Below are 15040 nucleotides of genomic sequence, written 5' to 3' on the forward strand. Positions count from 1 at the left end.
ATGTGCTCGTTGGTATGACTTTGCATGATCTGTTAACTTCGCACTAACACGTACAATCATTGTCGGGTAGTACCATTCCCGTTTGAATAATAACATTATTAACCATACAATTTGTCAAGACCCCCCGCGTAGGACCGATAGTTGACAAATAACAATAAGGGGCTTACTATATAGTATCAAGTATTTTGTTGTATAAAAAAATGTTCCAGAAGAACAAGTCAATAAAACTATACAATCATTGAAATATTATAATTTTAGATTCATATATTATGATCATGGTCTACAAAGTTATAAATTTATCAATGTATTTAAAATTTTAAAATTTACATACAAAATGAGGTTAAATTCAAGAAATTAAATCCATCGATATTAATTATAGATTATATATACCTACATTTTACACAGTTAAATAAAAACAAAGACCACGATTAAACTTTGTTCATGTCAGAAAAGAAATACGTGTAAGTGATTGATAAAATAATTATTATACCTACCTAGTTTTTACAAACAAAAAATATTTCTAACGATTATCATGAGTACGTTTTTTTTTTTTTGTTACTTTGAAATAAATTAATATATTCATATCAACGAATAATGAAAATAAAATTTAAAAAAACATCCAATATTTTAAGTAAAAATATATATTTGTTGTGTATAATTATTACAATAAATTTTAATCCAAATACTAAATAAACCACATCAACCACATAAAAGTATAATATTAAAACCTTAGTTTTAAGTTGATCTGCAAACTTTAAAATATTAAATTTACATTTTATATACTGTTATTCAACACTAAATTTAAACATATAATATTGTAAGAATAAATGTTTCGATTCAATTACGGTTAGGTTAGGTTAGGTTACAATTATATCTTTTTAAACGTATTTAATGTTATTTATATACATACTTATATAAATATAATGTATACTATTCAATTTTCATTTTGTGTATTTATTATAGCTAAAACGTTATTATAGACAGGAGATAACAATATCGATTGTATATTTATTATTTTGTCTGTAGTGCGCTAAAATTATTTTCCCCTAGATAGTGCACCGGTAGTTCACCTACATGTAAGGTTATTAGGTATTATCACATCGGACATCGGTGGCGGGTCCGATTTGAATCCGGGCAAAGCATAAAGAACATGTTTTTATGTGCGTTGTCCGCGCGTTATCCGCTGGCTTTACGACCACGGCTACCTCTAGTTCTTCCGGCATACACACAACAATAAACGAACAGAGTAGATAAGGAGTACCGAATATTGTATACAATGATACATACCCGTATTATATGTAGCAAGTAAAGCATTGAAATATTATATTAGAGGAAAAACCTCCTACGGTACAGCTATATAATGCGCTGTCGATTTATCTAATCAAATTCAATACACATAAACAGTACGCGTATGTTGTTTTTCTATTCTTTATTCGATTAAGTGATTTTCGCTTTAGTGTTCCTCCGCACAGCAATATTTGACGACTCGCGTATTCACGTTGTACCTATACAGTATGCACGTGAGAAGAACGGTTTAGTAGTAGGTCGGAAATGGAATCACGTATCCGCAGATATGGACACCGTTATAGCTACCGAAATTGATAAATCATTTACCTAGGTCATAGATTAATAATATTTAGCGATTTTCTCAAGATATTACATTTTAGTTTATACAGCTAACAATCTTCTATACATTTTTAGTTATTTACCAACGAAGGAAATTAAACACGGCGTTGTTTATGAGTAAACAACCTTAACAACCTAACAACAGCAATTTAAACATATAAATATACGCGACGCACGCAATGTTATCATCTAAAAACACACTACACACGCATATCAATGTTGTTGGCTGAACTTTCGTTATTATCTTAAGAGGACGCCACACCCGCATGTTGTCTGTCTTACTAACGTAAAATATTGAAAATTTCACATTCACAATAATTTTATTCTATTATTTTTTTAAATTTATTTGAATTGATCATTTATAAAATTTGAAATTAAGATAATTATTTTATTGGGAAGTTTTTACTGATATTTTAATTATGAAGCAAGTAATGAAAATTTTAGAATTGTTTGTAAATTTTAAAATAATCATAATTTATTGCTTCAAAATTAAAATATCAATATAAGTCTTTGAATTGCTCTTGATAGTAGATACTAATCTTACCTATAAATTGAGTTCATTTAAGGTCAATTCACTTAAATTTTAAAAATAATAGAGTAAAATGAATCATTGTTAACGTAAAATTCGATAGATATATTGTACGTTTGTAAGAATCTTAAAAGGCCACAATATGTGTTATCTCTATGATATAAATGCAACAGATACATAAAAATATTACTTACCGATATGTTTCAAATATTGAATTATGCTTGAATTCCGCAATAATTTCTAAATATATACACAAAGAAAAATAATAGTTATTATAAAATAATGATAAAACACGAAATCTACATAAAATTTTGATATATCTGTAAATATAAATAATCAATTCCATTAATTGACAAACACTCATAGATGAACACACTAAAAAGTGGAGTAGCATAATATTATAATGGTATAGAGAAAAACAAAACTTAAGTGAATAATAATTATTTAAATTGTTCGTAATTTTATTTTAATTTGTACTTGCACTTTTATCTTTAAACGTAACTATATGGTTTATTATACAGATTAAGATAATATATCTGTACTCTGTACAGAATCTCAGGTGGAACACTAACATTTAAAACTATTGGTATTTATTCTCAAAGTTTAACTTAACGCTTGATTAACAACTAAATTTTAATAAAAAAAAAAAAAAGGTTAAATAGTTTAAAAGTTACAAAATGTCATAACTATATATCAATATTAATATATCCAATTAGTAAGGTCAATGTTCAAAACTGTATTTTTTCAAAAAACTGCATGCGTATATTATTAATTTTGGATGACATGTGTTCTTGTATAGCAGCGTTTCTCAACCTGTGGTACGCGTACCTCTGGAAGTACGTGAAAAAACTTATCTCATAATATCTTATTTGTATTGTGTGTGAATATACGATAAATTGTTATTTGGGGGTACGTAAAACAGTGGTAATAGGTCAGGAGTACGTACATGAAAAAAGGTTGAGAAACGCTGTTGTATAAGTATATATTATGAAAGAAACTAGCAATTTTATATTTTATTTTATTTATTTCGTTTATTACTAAAAATCTTTTTATTTACCTACGTACTAAGTAATAAAAAAAGCGAAAAATAGAGTTATGAAAAATGACACATAATATACTCGTATTTGCCACCTATGTTTAAAACTTCTGCATAGATAATCAATTGTTTTAGTTATTTAATAATACATTCAGTTTGACTTGTAGATATTTGAACACGATTTAAAACATTTATCGTAATAAATAAATTACAATCATGTCAAAAAATCTCTTATTATTTTTATTTTACTTTATTAGTTTTGTTGATTATAGTATAAATAAAAGTATATATTGTCAAGAGAAACGAAAAACACGTTAACTAGGGATACCTAAATGGCGTTGACAAACATTCCCATGAGAGTCGAATTCATATGGTCACAAATATATAAAAGAAAATACTGTTATTAAAAATAAAAAAAAAACCCGGTCATATTTCATCGCGTCCACTTGGTGTTTGCAGTGACCATTATATGTGGCTATGATGATAATGCTTCTTGTGGGGATTTACGATCCTCCTCGCGTAAGGGGTTTAATGGACCCCTCGACCCGTTAACTCCCTTGCCTAGTCCTGTGTGCAACAACCCCAAAAACCGTTTAAATTAGGGAAAGCATAGTAAAATTGTTGCATGGGTTTTAAGAGTATGCTTTTGGTTTCGACGTCCGTACCCTTAAATATGGTCCAACTGGGTATATATAAAAATACATATATAGTAGTTTGTTCACCGATTCAACGTGCTTGGGATTAATGTTTTTACAACGTTCCTATTAATTAGATGATGAACCCTATCTATAAACTAAACAAGTATAGATTTCAATAATTTTTTGAATGATGACATTTTCATATTATTGACTTATTGTAAAATGTTGACATTCACATTAATAATATAAAATATAAGTATAATATAATAGGTACTGTACAATGATATTGAAGATATAGATAATATAGCGAAGAACGATGATAGAATTTCTTTATTTTTCTAGTAAATTTCGAAACAAAAATACAAAGCATTTGTTACAATTCATACCTCAATGATTTTGGAAATTTAAAATTAAAAACAAGTTAGCTTATAAAAAAAAATCTGTTACTAAGAGTTTTTTGAAGACTTTTATAAGTTTGTTTTTTATTTATTCAATACAAGTTACAAATAGTTATTTTTAACATTAAAACTAAATATTTTAACCAGAGGTTTTAAATTAGGTGCATTTTTCTTCTAGAGTATTTCGAAAACTGTCAAAAAATATTTATTAACTTTTAAATCCGCTTCCAAAGTTGTTAAATACAGAATAAGATTAATTCATTAGTAAATGACCTTTTTTTTGTCCAACTATTACCCAGCCATAAGCGAACTAGTTTTGATAGCATAGTGATGCGGGTTGCGCAGAATCGGCGCACTCTCTAACTGAACAAACTATAGGTACATAAAATAAAATAAAAAAATGAAAACCTTATTTAAATTTTATATTCTATAAGTAAGTATTATTATGTATTTATAACTTTAACTTTATAAAACATATATATGGACTGTCAAAAATGACAAATGCAGAAAATAAATAATAATATTATTTAAAAAATTGAATGTATAAGTTAGCACATCACAAACATTGCATAATATAGTTAAACAAAAACAGAGTACTCTACATAGGTTATAATAAAATAATTGAATAGCAAATAAACTGTAGAAACCAGTAAGAATTCATTAAATATATTATTTTCAATGTTACACGTTAATGATATTGCAGAGAGGGACATACATAGAAACGATGTCCTCTTATACATGAATTACCTTTCCTATCATAAATAAATGTATTTTTTGCTTAAAGAAACAAAAATAATAATAATATCTTTTTAAATATTCCTAAATTAAGAATTATCCAATAATAAACAACCCAATGGTTTTTATAATGGAATTGTGATAGACTAGCAGTAAAAGAATAAACATTTTTGATTTTGCAGCGATAATTTTCTGTTTTTGTCTAACGCGCACACCATAGGATTATAAACGCATTCTATTTCCAATGTACCGATTGATAAAATGAAGCGATAAGAATTTTGAAAACAGATTTGAATTTGTCTTCAAGTCTATTTAAGATAATTGCCTACATTTTTGAATTTTTGATTTTAATTTCTCCAAAAATTTTAATTTAACTTTATTATTACATTTTTTAATTTAATGTTTTTAGATATTAGGGTGTAATATCAAAAATGTGTCGAATGAATCGATCTCAAGTAAACGTAACGACAAATTCAAATCTGTTTACAGAATTCAGACTTATCTTTATACCTGGAAAGCAGAGCGGTGAAATTGGAGTACATATATCTATTGAGTTAGTAACACTTTAAATAAAAATTGAATTTAAAGTAAAACTACAGCAAAACTAAGCTATACAATTATGTAAACAAGCAACAAAAAAATTTTTTAGAAAAAAAATTGATGTTTAACCAATTGACTTACGATAGAGGTTATGCTAAAATGAGTTCTTAATTTGTGTTTAGTAGACATTTCGGGATAGGAAATAATCTTTCATCGTTATCTTGGCAAATACTGTTACACAAGGAGAAAGAAACTTTCTACAAAGCTGTTCTCCTGTAAGCGTGAATTATTACCAAAGTTTCATAAGTACAGAACTTGAGTGAATATTTTTTAGTGTTATAAAGGCCATTTACAAAAGGATGGGCCGTTTTCTTACATTCAATGAAGATATATATAAGTTTTTTATGCAACCAAAAATCGTTGAAAAATGACAAAAAAACTTTCCATTTGATACATTACACAAACAAGTTTCCGATCACAATCCAATAAGATTGTTACACTTCAAGAGAAGCAATTTTTAATTGTCTATTATGTAAATTTCAAATTTCAAGAAGGTTTCTACAAATATTAAATCTCCAATAAAAATGTAAATAAAAAGTTATAAGAAAATTAATTTAATAGATAATATTGCATTGAACAAATTATATTTTTCTTTAAAATGTATTTTCTCGGTATAATACTCGTATATTAAACATAGCTATATAAATAACTAGACGGACATAAAATGGAATAAAACTATATTTAACTATAGTACCTAGTTATAGATTAGGTTAGATTATAGCCTTGAATATCGAGTAAGTGCCAACCTTTAACGTAATTCGTATAACGTACACGTTAGACACTATCGCATGAATATGTATAACATTATATAATAACTATAATGGGTAAATAATATATTGATATTATATGTATATCCAAGTTATAGTTATACTGCACACGGCATACCTACGTACTTATTCACATTTAATTTTAACAAAATTTTTAGAAAATTCGATAGTATTTCAATTTTCAATGATACAATAAAGTCGTATATTTACTATTTAGGCATGTTTTAAAGTGGATAATTTAAAATTGAAACATACAGATGGCGAATTTAGATAATAAATAATACTTGTTGTACACTGTTTTATGGAGGATTATCTCATGTCGCTTCTCACCTTACTTATGCTTTAGAAACAAGAAAAACCATTGGTTAGTTTAATATTTGATATTGATACGTTAACATTAAAGAACCTAAAAACTTGTGAAATGTCACTATAATAAAAAAAATAGATATTATTTATCAAAATAGTGTCAAAAAAAATTTTAAAATTGAAATTGTATATTGAATAAATGTGTTCTAAAGCATTAAGCTAATCATGTATCCTATATAAATATGTACGCGCGAGGATGATTTTTTAATCAAAGAACATTTTTTTTAAAACGTTTTTGGAAATATTTTTAATTTAGATATAAAAATTTAAGTCGTTAAAAAAAATTATTAAATGACAATATACATTTTAGATTCTGCAGAGAGGAGCGAGGAATGTGTTAACATTACAAAGATGCGTGTTCTTCAGTTTATCATCAGTAATTCACCTGTACGTATCACCTTTGGAGATAATAAAAATGATTCGATTTTCAAAAATAGGGGTGGCAGATATTAAATTGTTGGTATAATTTAAAGGGTCAAAAGTAAAAATTTCCTAAAAGTAAATTGTATAACCGTGAGAAAAAAAATTAAGGAAAAATGAGGATTTTTGCGGAAATTCAATCTAACAAATTCGATTTTTTTTTTTTTTTTTAGTAACTCAAAAATAGAATTTGTTAGATTGAATTTCCGTAAAAATCCTCATTTTTTCTTAAAATGTTTATATTATTATCATTTTCATTGTATGATTGAGTTTTTAACACTTTTTAAGCAGGATAGGAATAACAAATTTTATATAAATTACTCTCGTCTTACGGTATTTACAAAAACTTTTTATCAAATGTTGAGCTATAAAGGTTTATATAATATTATGGTCAAATATATATAATTATTATCATAATAAATAATAGCTTAATAAATTCTATAGTTTTGAAAAAAATTATATCAACCTATCGTAATATTAAAACTAAAATAAATTACTTTAAACTGCTTTATGATATACTATATAGGTTGACAGACCATTTTCGCTCCAAATCACTTCGTATACAACAATGCATCATTAAATTAAAATTAAACAAATACATAATAGTGACCCACTCAACTTCTTATGTATAGCAGAGCGATACTCACTCGTCTATCTTTTATTTTACTCTAAAGCAGAAATTTTTTGAAATATCTATATTGATATATTACTACAAATTGAATTTTGAACGAGTTGTTTATAAGTTATAAGCGGGTATATATTATAATATTAACACTTTTTAAATAAACTATATATATAGGTATACGTTATAAACAACAGTTTATCATGTATAATATTTGTGGCGGAAAAACGAAAAAATAACCCCCTGCCTGGTCATTAAAAGAGTTTAGTCCGGATTTCATTAGAGACGCGTGGTATTTTTTTTACTACACTTCGTTCTTTCGATTCGAGTACATGACAAAGCCAGTTGATTGAACGACTCACGTGCATCTTGGACGACCGGCGGTGACGACAATGGATGCGGAATTAAAACCTACAGGAACATCCAACCGTTTCGATTAATTGAACTCGTAGCCTTAGGGGGCGAAAAATAGACGAATAAAAAAAAAATAATCCCATGCGAACCGAGACAAATATATTAATTAGCCTATCGGTTGACAAATCGATTGTTCAATTTCTCTCATCACTTCGTATAATTTTATTATTGATATAATAGTATGAAAAATTCACTAGGCAATTCGCTCCTATAGACATTGAATAATTTTCAGACTGCAATGGATACAATGAATGCATTGTGTACTGCAGTTTACCGTTTCGGGGGCGAATATTTTATTTCTCACTATATTGTGTTGATGTGCTTCGTTGGTCGATAACGGACGTGAGAAAACATAATATTTGCATTATTTACATACTCTATTGGATATGTAGCATTTGTTACACTGAAAAGTCCTCTCACATCCCTCTTATTTATTTGTAAATTAGTAAATAATAAAACGGGTAACTCGACACCATAAAATTATATCGAATATCATAAAACATCATATAATATTTTGAATATGAAAATATTGTACACCTTCCAATATTTTTTACGAACATATAGTAAATATACGACGTAAAACCGTAGGAAAAGAAGGTATACGGAATAAAAGGAGTACGTTACTGTTAAGTGACGCATATCAACATCTGCGGGACACGGCGTAGGAACTTCGTTAGTGTTACTAAGCGGCTTTTAAAAATGTAATCATACATTTTTAAGGTGCATTGCAATATTAATCACTATACTTAACACACCAATTATATTATACACTATTTGATTAATAAATGTTCAATTGCAAAATAAAATTGTAGGTAACTACTTTTAAAGTCGTCAATTTAGTCAAACTTACTTAACATAAACTTACAGAAATATTACAAACGGGATAATACAAATATTATTATTATTTTAATCACTAACATTGTAGATATTATAAGAATTATATCTTCAATATATATATATTAATAGTTTACTATTTGTGAGTTTTATATGAGTTTTCAGACATAAAGAGTACCTATTAAATTTTAATGATCCTTGAGAGTCACAATATTGAAATTCAAATTGACATTCTGAAAGTTAAAGACTAAAAATTAAAAGAAATGTCTATGTATTTTATGCACGATCTAGGTAAAATGATTAAATCAATTTAAATCTTTAAACTATCTCTGAAATTGATATAGATATGGGATAAATTCTTGAATAAATTATAAATACACCCAATGGAGTTATTTCAAGTAAGCAATTTAAGAGTACATATCTAATTACATCTTAACGTAAGCTGTAAAAAAATATAATAATTTAACAGCAAAAGTTAGTAAAAATCAGAACAAAAATATAGCTAGGTATGATGAAATTTTTATGAATTGTACGTATTTTCTATGTTTTTATTAGGTATACCTAACTTTATAGACACAATAATATTTTGCTTATATTAAGTATTTTTTATAGTCTTGAGTATAAAATGGTTACATATATATATATAACCAGTTAAAGTCTAGTTTATATGTACTGACTATAATACATTACAATAGCGAACCGAGTAGTGAACCATCAGCTCAACAGAGAACACGCAATATAATCGGTACAAATACTTTTAAATACATAATTTAAGTACTTTGAAATATTTATAGAAATATTAAATAATACTCAATCCTCGCTTATATATTTATAATTAAGACATTAATTTAGAACAATTTATTATACGAATATTTTAATCAACAATCAGATTTAGAACTAAATGTTAAAATTATTCTTTTTATAATCCACTAATAAAACATAGAATAGCATATGTTACCATATATAGCTATTAAATATATCAAATAATAATTAGTAGATAAATCATTACTCATACCTACTTGCTTAAAAATAATAACTATAAACAATTTACTGAAGAACTTGTTTTTTTATAGATACGTATTCTGTTATAAAAAAATATATTTTTTAATTTTTTACCTACCCATATATTAATGTTCTACGAGATGTTTTATATTTTCTTCGGAGTGCTCGCTAAGGTAGGTACTTACTTTTTACACAAAATGTCGAGATTAACTACTTAAGGTAATCTACACTCGAGGAATTTTCACTTTCACTATATTTTAAATGATATGTTATAATATTTAATATAATTATATTGCCTTAAATCTATTATATATCTGGTTATACCTATAATATTATGTTTTCATTTTACGATGGAGACAATTGATAATAAATAACAATACATCAAAAGACTCCCCCCCCCAAATAATATTTGCCAAGACTTGAACAAATATCTTTTGATTAGGTTCAAAAACCAAAACGTGTTTTTTGATTATTTACTTAGAATAGGTAGGTACGATGTATGCATTTTTTTACATTGTCCTTTGCCAGACCTTCGAAAATAAATTTTCACACAAACAAATGACAAGGGGAATATATCCCCTTCACTAGCTAGAGATTAAACAAGGTAAAAAACGGTTAATATGATTTTTTATATCGATTTAAATAGGTACATACCCAAAGAATATTCAAATAATATAGAAAAATTGATAAAATAAAATTTGGGTTAATTAATTTATTACGTTACAGATTCCGAAATAAATCATACTATTACACAATTAAGTTATTTTAGTCTAAAAGATTGTATGTTTAAAATCCACAAGTCAGTTGTTTTCAAAAAATAGATATATACATAAACATGTGTTCTTATATAGGTACACAAAAACACGTAACGTATTTCTATAGCCGACTGATTGTGTTTTGATTAACATCACGCAAACGCCTAATAAGCAATATCATAAACAGTGTGAAAACGTTTACAAACCAGCTAGGTCAGCTATTCTTATGGACAGATTTTACAATATCTCACGAAATACACTGTGCATGTAACAGAACCAAAACATAAGTATTTTTTTTTGTTTTTTTGGTAAATGTTATTACAGCATCGACTTTTAAGGTTATTAACTCAACACAAATAAAATGTATATACTGGATATGGATTATAGGAGTTGAATGCGGTTTGGATACAATACTAGTGTAGTAATAAATACTTAAAATAATAAATAAAATATATATTAAACTAAAAGCTATACAATTATGACTTAAATTTTAAAGATTCATTTTCGAAAAAATAACATCATGTCATCATACAATATTATTAAGCTATAGCCGCTATAGACAAATCGAAAAAATATTATATAACATGATTTTTCACTTTTAAAAGTAGTTTAAAAAATATTTGCGATTATCTAATGGAAAAAAATAAACAGTCTTTTACCTAACTAAATTTTGACAATTTTTGAGTAAGTTCCACTCAGAATAAATGATGTATCGTTACGTTCAAAATTCAAATATAAAAGTATATCCAAGCGCATATCCTATCTCCAGAGACCACCCGTCAGTATCAGCCACATTTTATAAGTACTTATTATTTGTTCATGCACCACAATATAAGATACAAGATACCTACTGAAATAATTGAGAATATCAAAGCAAACCAAATATAATGTGAGTACCAACCTAATATGGTCAAAAATATGATATTTTGAGTATAAAGCAAAAAAAGTTAGAAAAAAAGTTTAACAAAATATAGCGTACAGAACAACAAATAATCTAGAAATTAATCTCTATTAAGTTAGTTTATGAAATACAAATTTATTTCTAAATAAATGTAAAAGATAATTGTGCATTTGTGATTTGCGTCTTTCTTTACTTATAGTATGACAACAATATTTTTAAAAAACACCTCTAAAATTATGCGAGTCCACACAACAGCATAAAGCACAGTACAATATGATATTACTTTCTTAATTTATTATATTAATTTGTTTAAGGATCTTTTTTTTAGTTACGTCCTTATTTAAAGATGATGTTTCAACATACTTTCTATCAGTATAAAGGTTTTTATAACGATAAGTTAAAGTTTTATATCAGAAGATCATACAAACAGAAGTAAAAAAAGATGATAATACGAGTGATAATACAGGGTTAATACCAATGTAATTTATGTACCTAGGTATGTGCTACATGTATAACGTATTGCGTAATCAAATGTTAAAACGGTTGGCATGTAAAACAATAATAATAATAGATAAGACAGATGATACAATATTATTAAGCCACGCAAAACCATCATATTAAATAGTGAACACTACATTATTATAATGCCACTCCGAGATTGTTCATAACTTGAATAAAGTATAGATAGGTAGGTAGGTGCATTGAATGTTCATAACAATCCAAAAATAACGACTTTTCTGTTCAAAAATTAAATACCTCATTTATATTTTACGTCTACGATCAATTACTATTTGTAATATTATCTATCACTGAATACGAACAATAAAGAAATAAAACAATATTATATTTAATACTTTATGATATTATACAAATTGAAATGACTTGCCTACAAAATATTGGCAAGACGATCACTATTAAAACTGTTATTTATCTTACAGATGGTATAATTTTTGTGTGTTATGCCTTCATATTATTTAAGCAATAGAATTATACTAATATACTATTATATAATAGAATAGAAGTATCTGTAATCCCATAAATACTAAACTCAACGTCGCTGAACCTCATCAATTCAAAATAGCAACGCGTACGCGATACGACATAACGTTCGCTCCAAATGCGCGTGCATGACATTATTTTATGATTCTATTGCTATTAATAAACGATAGATTTAATTTTAGTGCGACGCGCAGACGGAATAACTATTAAAGAGAAATATTAGTATGTTTCAATGTCATAAAACATAGTCGATTAGGCGTATAATCAAGACTTATCAAATTCTTCAGTAAGCGGGTATCTAGATCCGAGAAAACAGGATTGTTTTTAGAAAATCCTGATAACAGACGACACAAATAATAATAATAATTAATGTAAAAATTTATCCTAAAATAATAAACTACTCAATATTAATTTTAAGGTACAAAGAGACTTGTAGCCTACTGCACAGCCACTTCCTAAAAAATGTATACATTTTTCAATTAAAAAAAAAACCAAACAAATATTTTGTTAACAGTTTTTGGAAATTATAGAGTATCGAAGTCTAATGGCGACGATCGTCGACACAATATAAAATCGATTCCGCCATAGGTACCCAGTGCCAGTATAATTATAAGCAAAAACACAATAATATAAATATTATATCTATAACGTGCATCCACGTTTGTTGTTAATAACCGACGTCAATAAATATAAGCTATTTTCGTTTTAGGTAATACCAAAAATTCTTTTTTTTTTATTTATCAAGCAATAGGCTGGGTTTTTAACGGTTTTTTAAGAACTCAGCAAAACGAATTATTCATATATTACATACTTTTCAGGTGCACATAACATTTGTGTCGACTGCACATTTTGTATTGCCTACTGCACAATTAGTGCACTGCTGTACCTAAAGCCTGACGTGACAATAACGATGAATAATATTCGTCAAAAACAAAAACCATCGGACATCAACTACGATAATGTTCAATAATAACAATAATATTATTGTACGTTCCAGGGCAAAGACCAGACTCCGGATGGAAAACGGCGGTTTGACGGTTGGTGTCTTTTTACCGTCCCCTCGCGCATAGCGAACTGGCCGGTACCGATCCAATTGCCGCGGCGACGATACACGGGGGACAGGTGTTCGGATCGTTGCTAGTTACCGTAGCAAGCGCACAATAATATCATCAACGTCGTTACATTTAAAATTTAAATTATGAACGTTAGTTAGGGCAGTCGTTCAAGTCTCAAAACGTAAAACAGTTTTTTTCGAATTCGGTATGATAATAAAATTACAAACGGTAGGTGGTAACGGCGAAGCACGTCGGTAAAGCGAGCCGTCGACACGGACGTGGTGGCGTGACGACGGCACCGATTCACGGCGTAAGATAAAACTCGCGCCTGTTCGAGACCAAGGTTACCCCGTCACCGGTATGAGACGACCTTAATAATAATACTCGCGGAGTAAAAGTGAGCAAGCGAGTGAGCGTAACGATAGCGAGCAAGTCCGCGTTTCGGCTACGAAATCGTAACGGTTGGCCGATATTAACGGGACGTACTGCTGACGTCGCGTCAAACACGACGTCGTACCGTGAAAAACGACAATATTTGAAAATATAATAATCCGACGGTACTCACCGGCTTTGGCGGGAAATTCGTCGGTAGAGTCGAGACACTCGGGGAGGGGGGGCTTGTCGTATCCGTTGTGCGGCGAGTGTCGCGATTTCCACAGCGACGGCTTTTCGAGAAAACAAAAATAATTCCAAAAAAAAAAAAAAAACAACTAAACCGACGAGAAAATATATTTACACGAACCGCACTCCACAACGATGCGCGGCGACGAATCAGACGCACATGGACTCGATGAAAACGAAAAACGATCGCACGCACGGACGGACGAACAGACGCACAGTGGCACACGGAACACGGCGATAACCGTTGACGACGGTGATGCCGGACGAACTGCCGCCGCGCGCTCACGAACCGTCTCGGCGCGGTTGAAACCGGCCGGCCGGTGTCGTGTCGGTCGCCGTCGACGACGGCGTTTATTGCCTGTGGGTGGCATCGGCGGCGGTCGCAGTGGGTGCGCGGCGGTTGGCATCGGCGCTCTCGCTCACTCTCTCTCTCTCGGCTGACGCTCGCACAACAGTTGCACTCGGTCGGTCTCTGTCGCTCCACCGCGCCGCAGTCGTGCCACAACACGCACGCGCACGTGCGCCGGCCGTACGTCGCCGCCGAAAAGACGGTTTTTTCAAAGTCTTCCCAACGCCGCCGGCATACGACTCTTCCTTCGGCCCGTTTCGTCTCATCTGATTTAATAACATTATTAGTATATGTCGTGTATAAAATATGCAAGGGCAGTTCGAGAGTTTCCCTATAATAACAACTATCATTCCTCAACTCTTTCGATATAACC

The 15040-nt window shown here is 29.2% G+C and overlaps 1 protein-coding gene across 2 annotated transcripts in view; it reads right to left on the bottom strand.

The window, feature by feature from the left end:
* The window catches only part of LOC113560762 (leucine-rich repeat-containing protein 24), a 93139-nt gene extending 78568 nt beyond the window's left edge, over positions 1–14571 (bottom strand). Inside the window, exons 1-2 of one of the 2 annotated variants that reach the window (XM_026966818.1) lie at positions 14263–14571; positions 2350–2395 (exon numbers count right to left, since the gene is read on the bottom strand). The gene's annotated coding sequence lies outside the window, so the exon portion shown is untranslated. The remainder of the gene's footprint in view (positions 1–2349; positions 2396–14262) is intronic. The other variant, XM_026966819.1, reaches the window with a different exon arrangement.
* Positions 14572–15040: the final 469 nt, after the last annotated feature.

This window comes from Rhopalosiphum maidis, chromosome 1, assembly GCF_003676215.2.
Source record: "Rhopalosiphum maidis isolate BTI-1 chromosome 1, ASM367621v3, whole genome shotgun sequence".
NCBI lineage: Eukaryota > Metazoa > Arthropoda > Insecta > Hemiptera > Aphididae > Rhopalosiphum > Rhopalosiphum maidis.